The sequence below is a fragment of the Mus caroli genome, chromosome 10 (genome assembly GCF_900094665.2).
Source record: "Mus caroli chromosome 10, CAROLI_EIJ_v1.1, whole genome shotgun sequence".
NCBI lineage: Eukaryota > Metazoa > Chordata > Mammalia > Rodentia > Muridae > Mus > Mus caroli.
Genome location: NC_034579.1, coordinates 72,375,984 through 72,386,947, shown reverse-complemented (window position 1 = coordinate 72,386,947; position 10,964 = coordinate 72,375,984). Strand labels below are relative to the sequence as shown.

Below are 10,964 nucleotides of genomic sequence, written 5' to 3'. Positions count from 1 at the left end.
ACCTTCGGAAGAGCAGTCGGGTGCTCTTACCCACTGAGCCATCTCACCAGCCCCAGGTTCTTGTCCCTTAAGCTAGCTCTATACACATGTCCTGTGCAAATGTGTGTGGCCATTCAGCACCCAATCTCAATGCCTCGGATGGGTCAGTGAGCTCAAGACTGACTTTACACTCTTGGGCACATGGTGCCCATTGCCCTTTGCAAATAGAATGTTGTGGAATGCTGTGCTTGTGATATGGGCTCCCTGCATCAGAGGCCCCCACGTCTAAGTTTTGTGTGTTTCCCTTGTATATTCCTCTGTTTCTCCCCCTCCACCATTGTGTGTAGGCTTCCCCTGTGCCCCTCCCAATGTGTTCCCTCTATATACTCTTCTTATGTGTTCCCCCTGTGTGCTCCCACCTTGTGTTCCCCCTGTGTGCTCCCACTGTGTGCTCCCCCTGTGTGCTTCCACCTTGTGTTCTCCTTGTGTACTCCCACTATGTTCCCCCTGTGTGCTTCCCTTGTGTACTCCCATTGTGTGCTCCTCTGTGTATGCCCACTGGTGTGCTCCTGCTGTGTGCTCTCCCTGTTTCTCCCACTGTGTGTTCCCTGTGTGCTCCTCGGCTGGCTGCTCTTTCTCCTCTGTGATGTTTCTGCTCCTCCTCTGCTGTCTGCTGGTGTGACCTTTGCTTACATTTGACTCCTGCCTGGTTTTCTATCTGTGCTTTCTTGGGTTCTCTGGATGCCTATCAGTGTCCTTGCTCATGGTTCCCTTTCCTGCTTGAGTTCATCTTTTTATTTCATTTTATTTTAAGGAGCAGATATTTTAACTTTAATCAAATATTGTCTTTCTTTTCTGGGCTGTGTCTTGCATGAGCCTGGGCACTGTGCACTCCACATGTTCCTGTGGTGGCTTTAAGTCCCCTTTCCACTCTCTATCCTCTGTCTCTGTAGAGCATCCTTCTGGTGAATGCTGTAATGGTCCATGCCCTGTGGCCTTATTCCCGGGTGCCCTTATTATCTTTGTTGTTTTGGAAAACAACGCTTTAAAAACGCACTCTTTATATTACTGGCCCCTTGCTGGAGTTACACTGTATGCAGGTGACCATTGGGTATTGATGTCATGGCTGGTCACCTAGCCATCCCTTGTTTGCTTGTTGGTTTGGAATCTTCTGCATACATCCGCAACATCTGCCTGGCTCAGGGCCTTGGGATGGTGCTGAATGGACAGTAATGGGCATCCCTGAGTTTAAGAAGTTATCCTAATTTCCCTCCGTGCTGTGAGTTCAAGCAACACTGCTTCATTTTCAACCTTCCCATTCCTGCTCCTCAGAACAGAGGAGGTGAGAGTGAACCATGCAGAGAAACTGAAAGGACATCAAGGAGATCAGAAGCGAAGGCCTGCCATTGTGAGATGCAGAAATGAAAGCAGGGCCGGTGCTGGAGTACCTCACCAGGGTGGCTAGGCTGTCCGAGGCCACCTGCCGCATGCCGTGGACAGTCACTGTGCCTGGCCCAGGCCCCTTGGAACCTACAGAAACTGTGGGGAGACAGTGTTGGCCCGGATATGTATCTACTGTGCTCCCTTTAGGAGACACAGCTGAAGTGTTCAAAAACTGTTTATAGAGTGCTGTAGTACTCTAAAAATTCCTGTTGTCATTGAAAATGGAAGAGTAGCTTGTGTGTGTGTGCGCACACACACACACACACTCACATACTGTGAAGCATGTTTTTGTGGTTGTAGCTACTTAGTCCAAGATATTAACCCCACCCCCACAAATGGATAGTTTGTCGATCTGAAGTTGGGTACTGTTGTGGACACTGTGCTGAAGTCGCACCATCCCCCATCCCACTCCAGATCAGTGTACCCGCCCTGTAAGATCTACCTCCTTGTTAGCCTCTGAGATACCCTTTCGGTGGTCAGATCGCTGTCATGGTATCATAGTTCTGATAGTTAATTCTGTCAGCTCAATGGAATTGATAATCACCTACACCATTAGAAAAGCCCAACTCTGGGCGTGTCTGTGATTTTTGTCTATGATTTCCAAAGACAAATCGATCCTGAGCAATCAGCGCGGGTCAGTGCCTAGATGCGCGGATAATGCAGCGGGGTTGTTGGGTGGGTGGTAACAGGTAGGAAGTGCTGCCTGCTGAGGGGACATAGGTCCCTGGAGGCATGCTCTTAGTCACTTCTCCCCTAGCTCCTCTCTTGCCCCTCTTGTTTTGCTTCCTGTCTGCCGGGAAGTGATGAAGAGCTTTCCTTCATGTGGTCCCACCACCATGACACTGCTAAGGACATGGGGCCTGGGACTCCTGAACCCCTGCCCCAAAGTGTCTGTCCTCCTGTAGGTGGCTCCACTGTTGCAGTGACAAAGGAGTAATGCAAAGGTGCCCTGTGTTAAGGACCTCACTTGGTTTAATAATGGCATAATGGCTCTAAAGGAGGCACCAGGGTGTGTAACACGGTGGCGGGGGTAGGGGAAGAAAGGGAGGGGAAGAGGCAGACTCCTGTGCTAAAAACTTTGTTCAGGATGCCCCACAGCTCAGCTTCAGGTAGCCTGTGAATGGATGACAGAGAGTACCATGTTCACACAGCGGATAAGTCAAGGCAATAGCTGTGAAGAAGAGGAGTGAGGGGCCGGTGAGAGGGCTCAGCAGGTAAAGGAGTCTGCTGCCAAGCCCAGGGACCTGAGTTTGATCCTTACCACCCACATATGAAAGGAGAGAGCTGACTCCTGAAAGTTGTCGTCCCCTGACCTCCATGTTGTGGCACATGGATAACACATACACACGCACACACACACACACACACACACTAAGGACAAGGGAGGAAGAGCTGTGAGGAAGAGCCGTGTGTGTGCTGCTTGGTACCACTCAGGGACCACACTCTGGCAGGCTTGTGGCCTCAAAGGCAGGGTGCTCAGGCAGCTTCACACGGACCAGCAGACTTAGCTCATGACCTCAGAGCTGGCTCACCGTGTGCTCAAGTTGTGAGCTGCACACTTAAGATGTGTCACCTGTCTACATGTTGTTCTTGAATCAGGAGTGACAGGAGAGTTGAAGAAGTTAGCAGTGTCAAAGAGAGATCCCAGAAAATATAACAAAAAGCTAGACCTGTCTGACCGCTCTCCTGACTCATGATCAGCACACTCTGCTGGAGGGGGAGCAGGCTGCATTGAGGGGCCTCTCTGGGCTCCCTGAGATTGGAGGCTCAGAGAGGGCAGAGGAGGGAGGCTTGACCTCAAGGGACAGAAAGCATGTGGCTTGCTAACACTCCTCAGGGGCAGGTGATGTCCAACGTTGAGCTTTGAACATGTGGGGCCCGGCATCCTTTTAGGGATAAAGCTCACAGCAGGATCTTAGGGAATCGCCTTCCCACATGAGGTTGCAGGTGTGCCAGCATGCTGGAGGTGACCAGTGTGCACAGGTTATTGGGGGTGTTAGACACAGAGGGGAACCAGCTTATGACTGGGACAGAGGGAAGAAGAGCCTGTTCTTAGTTTGGCTAGGGTACAGGTCAGTGCTTGCTTTACACATTCAAATCCCCAGGGCTTCCTGGACTTGGGAAATGATGTAAGATTGTGTTGGGCAATACAGATGGAGTCCTGAGAAGCCTTCTCCAGGTACTGAGCGCATGGAGACCAGGGCATCTCAAAGGCTGTGGCTGAAGTCAAGTGCACTGATGGCCACTCTCTTAGAGTGGATTTCACATCCCTGGGCTGGACACCTTAACCCCAGGAGGCCCTGAGGTGAAGGGGGCAGAGGGTCACAGGGTGACTCTGCAGGTCGTCCACAGGGGCTGTGTTGGCTGTGTGCCGAGGAAGAGTCCCCAGGTTCAGCTCCGGGGACAGGCAGGATGAGAGTTCGGGTGGGGTGGGATGCGTGGGAGAGAGGAGGTGGCTCTATGGACCATAGGGCTTGCTTATCATATGGCAGGAGAAGGCTGAGGCAGGATAGTGAGTTTTGGGCCAGCTTGGGGTACATAGCATGACCCTGTCCCAGAGGTTTTCCTTTCTTCTCTTCTTTCTGAGACTCTCCTGCTGAACCGGTGCAGGCACGGGACCCCCTTCTCCCTGGTCTCTGGGTGAACTATCCGCTGAATTTCTTGCTTTACCAGGACCACCCAGCTTCTCTAGTTGGCCATGAGGCATATTTATTTATTCATTTATTTAAATTTATTTGTTATATATAAGTACATTGTAGCTGTCTTCAGACACACCAGAAGAGGGCATCAGATCTCATTACAGATGGTGTGAGCCGCCATGTGGTTGCTGGGATTTGAACTCAGGACCTCTGGGAGAGTAGTCAGTGCTCTTAATTGCTGAGCCATCTCTCCAGCCCTATGAGGCATATTTATGATGTGTTAGCAGTCTCCTGTAGATTTGTTAAAGTTTGTTTGGAACTCTTTGTGTCTGTTTGGAAGCAAGTCTACCCCCACCCCACTCCCCGTTTCCTGCATCTTCCTTGTGATTCAGAATCTAGGTTGTACTAATTATAGGTCTGACGTAGGTAGGGTCCTCTTTCTATGGGTGAAAGAGTGAGGGTTTGGAGGAGACATTTCCCAGAAGTCTCCAGCATTTGAAAATGTGGACTCGGTTCAGATCTGTTTGGGAAGGATTAGGAGGTGTGGCCTGTTGGAGGTGTGTAGGTAGGGGTGGGTTTTAGGTTTCAGAAGCCTTGTGGCATCCCCAGTATGCTCTTTGCTTCCTGCATGTGGAGTGAGACCTGAGCTCTCAGCTGCTGCTCCAGTGCCATGCCTGCCTAACTGCTGCCTCACTCCCCACCCACCATGATGGTCATGGGTTCTTTTTTTTTTTTTTTTTAAAGATTTATTTATTTATTATATGTAAGTACACTGTAGCTGTCTTCAGACACTCCAGAAGAGGGAGCCAGATCTTGTTACGGATGGTTGTGAGCCACCATGTGGTTGCTGGGATTTGAACTCTGGACCTTCGGAAGAGCAGTCGGGTGCTCTTACCCACTGAGCCATCTCACCAGCTCCGGTCATGGGTTCTTATTCCTCTGGAACCATAAGACCCAAATAAACCCTTCTTTCTCTGTAAGTTGTCATGGTGGTTTTATTTTATTTTATTTTTTAGATCACAGTGATAGAAAAGCAGGTAAGACAGAGAGTTTGTGTGAGGTTGGAGAAAATGTTCCTTAAAGAGGCTCTTAGTCTGGGCCTTGTTTTTAAATGTTGTGTGCATGCACATTTTCGTCCATGTGTGTATGTAGGCGTGCATGTGTGTGGAAGCTAGAGGCTAGTGTCAGATGTCTTTCTCTTTTGCTCTACATCTTCTGTTTTGGAGACAGTCTTTCCCTGAACCTGGAGCTCCCTGATTTGCTAGGTGGTTTGTCTATCAAGTCTTAGGGCTCCGCCCACCCTTGCCTCCCAGTATTAAGGTTACAGTTACAGTCTGATGTCTTACATGGGTGGTGGGGACCAAGTTCAGGATCTTATATGTACCAGCTGAGCCATCCTCTTAGCCCTTGGATTTTTGGAAGATATGTTTTAACATCCTTGCTCCATATCTGCAGTGAGTCCAGATCCCCTGGCCCTGTTGGGTGACGCATCGTTTTCCTGAGCCTCCATTATCTCCTTCTATGGCAGCAGCTACCCCACACATTGGGCTCCACGGCATCTCACCTTTCCTGTGGGCCTGAGGTTGGGGTGTCACTCGGGGTTACTCAGACTCGTTTCTCCTCACGATGAGCAGCATGGCGCCAGGTGGCTACTGTCTTCTGTGAAGGTCTCTGTAGGCAGGAGCTGGCTCCAGATTCCTGTGTAGCTGCCACCAGGAGTCAGCTTTTCGGTTCATGCTAACAGGGTACCTTGCTCATTTTCACCAGCCCATGGAGGGGGCAGCGGGGGAAAGAGGACAAAGATAGAGAGACAGGCGCGGGGAGGAAGAGCGAGCCAGGATTTAGAAAACAGGAGTCGCCATGATGTTATCTTGAGGTTATTACATTTCAGTACTTACAGGCGCCTAGGCTGAGTGACCCTTCGTCCTCTACCTTCAGGGACGTGCCAGGTTCTGCGCATGGGGAGCCGAGCATCCGGCACCAGGGCCAGTGCTGGGGAGGAGAGGACAGGGAGCAAAGCGTGTCCCCGTGGCAGTGTCATCAGGACCGAGGTGCAGAGCCATTCTGTCTCCTCACTGCATAATCCCGTGCATCAGCCAGGAGTGGCGCCCGCCTTTAATCCTAGCACTCAGGAGGCAGAGGTGAGAGGATCTCTCTGAGTTCAAGGCCAGCCTGGTCTACAGAGCAAGATCCAGGACAGCCAGGGCTACACAGAGAAATCCTGTGCTTCATCTGGCTGCCGGTCCCCTCTTCATCCCGGTTCCTCTCTCTCAGGGGCAGACTTGCCTCTCCAAAGAGACTGGCAGCTTCTTTGGCCTTTGTCGTCAGGTCTGCTTTTTCAGTCACTCAGCCTGCATGCACCCTTCTCTTTTCTCCATATTCAGGTGTTTCCACATATCCTCCTGCTAGGCTGAAGTTGAAACTTAACTCTGTGTGTGTGTGTGTGTGTGTTTGTGTGTGCGCACACGTGTCATGAGACAGGGACAGAGAGACACACAGAGAGATCTATTCACTTCAGGAGCCATCCACCTGTTGTTTGAGGCAGGGCCTCTCACTGGACCTGGAGCACAAGACATGGTCCTTCCATCTCCACTTTCACAGTGATGGGATTTCAAGTGCACGCCACCACATTTAAATTTTTATGGGGTTCTGGGAACCAAACTCAGGTCCAAGGTCCCCGTGCTTTCCTGTCAGGCACTTACTGGCTGAGTCCTCAAGCATGGCTTTTAGCATTGTCTTGATGCTCTGGCTTTCTACCCCTCTTGGCTCTTCTGTCGTTTTTCTCTTCCCTGTTCCATCTTATATATGGGGTGTTCCTTATTCAGCCCTAAGCATTTTAAGATTTCTTTCCTCCCCTTTAAAATTTCCTTTCCTTTTTTCTCTTCTCTTCTCTTCTCTTCTCTTCTCTTCTCTTCTCTTCTCTTCTCTTCTCTTCTCTTCTCTTCTCTTCTTCTCTTCTCTTCTCTTCTCTTCTTTTCTTTTCCTTCTTTTCTTTTCAGGGTCTCCTTAGTACCCCTGGTTATCCTGTAGTTTGAAGGTAGTTTCAGACTCACAGAGATCCTCCTGCCTCTGCCTCCCTAGCACTGGGATTAAAGGTGTGCGCTACCACACCTGGCTCATTCTAAGATTTCTTATTCCTCTGTGACTCTCAGGTCACATGCCAAGCTAGCTGGCTGTTGAGGGATCTGCCTGTCTCTACCTCTCATCCCAGCATCTCTCTAGGATTAAAGACACACACCCTTCACCCAATCTGTATATGTGGGTCCTGGGGGTCTGAATTCAGGCCCTCACTCTTGAAAGGCAAGGGCTGTGCCACTGATCTGTCTCTCCAGGATGCTCTGCACACATGTTGAGCGAGCGTGTCTACAGTCCCTGCACAATTTGTGGGTATGAATCTCCCTGTGCTCCTGACTAGAGCCAGGGGTGGAAATGAGCCACAGCTGTTGTAGACTTACAAAGGGGAAGTGGACATGGGATTGCCAGGGAGGGTGAAGAAACACAAATGTGGTGGGGAATCTGTGTGATCCCAGGGGAATTAAACAGCGACAAGCCTCCAATGGAACAGTGCACTTAAGTGTGCCAAATGACTCAGCTGTCTCGGGGGAACTGCATCCTGTCTGCCTGTGGAGGACAGGACACACATTCCAGGGAGTTAAGGCTAGGAAGGCCTTTCTTTCTCAGCTTGTCATTGAGTAGGGCTCCTAACTACTAGGGGACATGGCTGCACAGTGCCTCTGAATTTTCTTAAATCTTGATTTTCATCAGCTTGATGTCAGAAGGCAAGGCTACAATGTTAGTTGGGTTTTTTTGTTTGTTTTTTTTCAATGGAGTTTTTGACAGCTGAAGAACTGTACACATACTATCTATAATGAACACACATCAATGATAGCTAGATACTGTTGTTTTTATTTTATTTTAGACACGGGTTAGCCCAGGCTGGTCCTGAAGTTGTGATTTCCTATTTATGCCTGCTCCAGGCAGCTAAGAACTGGGATTACAGGTATGTGCCACTTTGGCTGTTAGCATTTAAAAAAAGAGATGTGTGTGAGTGTGCACGAGCACGTGTGTGGGCACTACTTATGTGTATGCTGGAGGAAACCAGAAGAAGGTGTTGGGTACCCTGGAACTGGGTTTGCAGGTGGTTGTGAGACACCTGATATGGGTTCTGGGAGCTGAACTTGGATGCTCTCAACCACTGAGCAGACTGTCCAGGCCCCTGAACATGGATCTTTAAAGGGGACAAATAGTAATTCAAATGCAGCTCTAAAAAGATGGGTATGTGGGGTTTTAGAGCTGATGGATGACTCGGTTAATAATGCTAGAACCCATGTAAAGGAGGCAGGCATTGTGGCATCTGTTTGTAATCCTAGCTCTGGTGAGGCAGAGACGGGTGGGTCCCTGGGATCACTGACCAGATGGCTTGCCTACTTAATAAGCTCTGGGCTAGTGGGAGATCCTGTCTCAAAAGTGGGGGTGGGGCTAGAGAGATGCTCAGTGGTTAAGGACAGTGGCTGCTTCTGCAGAAGACCCAGATTCAGTTCCCAGCACCCCACATGGCAGCTTAACCAACTCTAACTCCAGTTCCAGAGGATCTGACACTTCTTTTGACCTCTGTGGGCTCCTCCATCCACCTGATGCACAGACATACACTCAGGCACACACACACATACACATATACACTGGTACACACACACACACAAACATATATATACACATATATGTATATGTACATTATACACACATATATGCATGCATACCCACGTACATATACACATACATACATGTCTATATCTGTTCTTGCCCCTCAGTTTCCCTTCGGGCTTTGCTGGGTCCTGCTGTCTCCCTTTGTCTCACTAGTGACATTTCCCTGTCTTACCCCGGATTCTCTCTTTCTGCTGGACTTCCTTTATCTTACCTAGGTTAGGATGATCTCCTGTACATTCCTGCACACACTGGGTGTGCCATCACAGCTGCGTACCATCTCTGCGGCTCTCTTCCCGAGGCTCACTCGCTCACTGAGGTGGTTATCAGGTTAGACCATGAGGGGTGCACGAAACCCTGTGGTGTGACCAGTGGGTGGACCCAGAAGCTTCCTCCACTCTCCCATGTTATTAGTGTGATGGGCTCTTCTGTGTGGAGAGCACAGAGCAGGTGAAGCCTCCAGACTGTCCGCCCAGACCTGGCCCGCCATGCCAGTCTCTGTCCATTCCACTGGTGTGTAAAGGAACAGCCCTGGGTGCTGCTGTGGGTTTTCCTTTTCATTCATTTTCTAGTTCTGAGAAGCCAGAGCACTAAGGTTCTGCATATCTCTCTGTCATACACCTCCACAGTGTAGCATTGTGTGTGCAGTGAATTATGAAGATGGGTGGCAGTTTTCTGGTTGACCATGCGTGTGTAAGGTGTTGAATCCTGACCTCCCCTCAGGCCCAGACTTGAAGCTGGATCCATGTGTAGCATGCTCCAGGACACTTCCTCTGGACATAGATTTGACATGCTGTACTAGGATTTTAAAGTGGCACCCATCTCTATGCCCGATTCTTGGGCGTATCCAGGCTGGGAGCAGAATGGTCCCCTCCTGCTCAAGCTGCCTGGAAGGGCTGAGGAGAGGGTAGTTACTATCCCTGGCGAGGTGGTCAGGGCAGACTTCATCTTCCTGCCTGCTGGGTTCTGAGCTCTAAGAGTTGGTGTCATGTGAGGCCCCCTCAGGAGGTAGCAGTGTGTCCCTTCACTGTAGCAATGGATGCCCCCTCCAGGACCATCCCTAGTGTATCAGGAGCCAGCAGTTGAACATGATCCCTAGGTTACATTTGGTGGTGTGCACATCTGGATGGGTTACAGGAGGAACCTTCCTGGTTCTGCCTGCCAACTCTGTTTCTGGGGACCCTAAGGTGGCAAAGTCCTAATGTGATGCCTGGGTTGTTAACACTCAGATCAGAATGAAAGCCAGGCAGCTGTCACCCTGCCCCTTTCTCCAGTCCATGTCTGCCTGCATCTGAGAAGGTGCTGCCTCTCCTTTCCATGTGAGGCCCTGAGTTGGGACATCCCTTCTTTATGTGGGCTTCATTGCACAGGTACATGAAAAGATAGGGAATGAGCCTGGACGGTGTGGTTGTGACATCAGTGGTGAGTGAGGCACACCTCTAAGCTGGACTCTGGCTTCTCAAGGGTGGTCATGAAGCACTCTGAGGCATTCAGTAAGCGGTCTCAGCCCAGAGACCCAGGTTCATATGTCTTCTTCCACAGCCCTGGGCTCCCCAGCCAGGCTTCCTGTGCCCGAGGCTTGGGTGGAGGGTCCTAGTGCCTGTCCTGCTGAAAAGCAGGTGCCCTGTGCAACTTTAGAGGCTAGACCCCATGGCAGGATCTGTTCCAGAAGCATGGGCTGGTCCCTGTTTTCTTTCTTTCTTTCTTTCTTTCTTTCTTTCTTTCTTTCTTTCTTTCTTTCTTTTTCTTTTTTTTTTGTTGATTTTTCGAGACAGGGTTTCTCTGTGTAGCTCTGGCTGTCCTGGAACTCACTTTGTAGACCAGGTTGGCCTCGAACTCAGAAATCCGCCTGCCTCTGCCTCCCGAGTGCTGGGATTAAAGGCGTGCGCCACCACGCCCGGCTGGTCCCTGTTTTCAACTCAGTAGAGTTTGGCAGTCTTAACCAACTATAGAGCTGGGCCAAGTCATATGTCCATCCCTGGTTCCTGGCGCTTTTCTTTGGTCCTTTGGTTCTCCCGATACAAATCTTTCCCCCTTTTCCATGTCCTGGAGGGATCTGGTCATTAGGCATTGGGTAATGCTTGTCAGTGAAAAAGCTGATCAAGAGTATCAGGACTCTGTATCAGGACGCTAAGACTCACTTTCTGCTCGGTGGAGCATGTCTTTCTAATTGCAGCAAGCTGTGGCCACAAGGTCCCGTCC

General features: G+C 50.2%; 1 protein-coding gene across 3 annotated transcripts in view; it reads left to right on the top strand.

Moving 5' to 3' along the window:
* Agpat3 (1-acylglycerol-3-phosphate O-acyltransferase 3) overlaps nucleotides 1-10,964 on the top strand; it is an 85,478-nt gene that overhangs the window by 6,535 nt on the left and 67,979 nt on the right. The window contains exon 1 of one of the 3 annotated variants that reach the window (XM_029482247.1): nucleotides 7,999-8,061. The exons of the other annotated variants lie outside the window; for them this stretch is intronic. The gene's annotated coding sequence lies outside the window, so the exon portion shown is untranslated. Of the gene's footprint in view, nucleotides 1-7,998; nucleotides 8,062-10,964 lie in introns of those variants that run through there. 3 annotated transcript variants of the gene reach the window in all.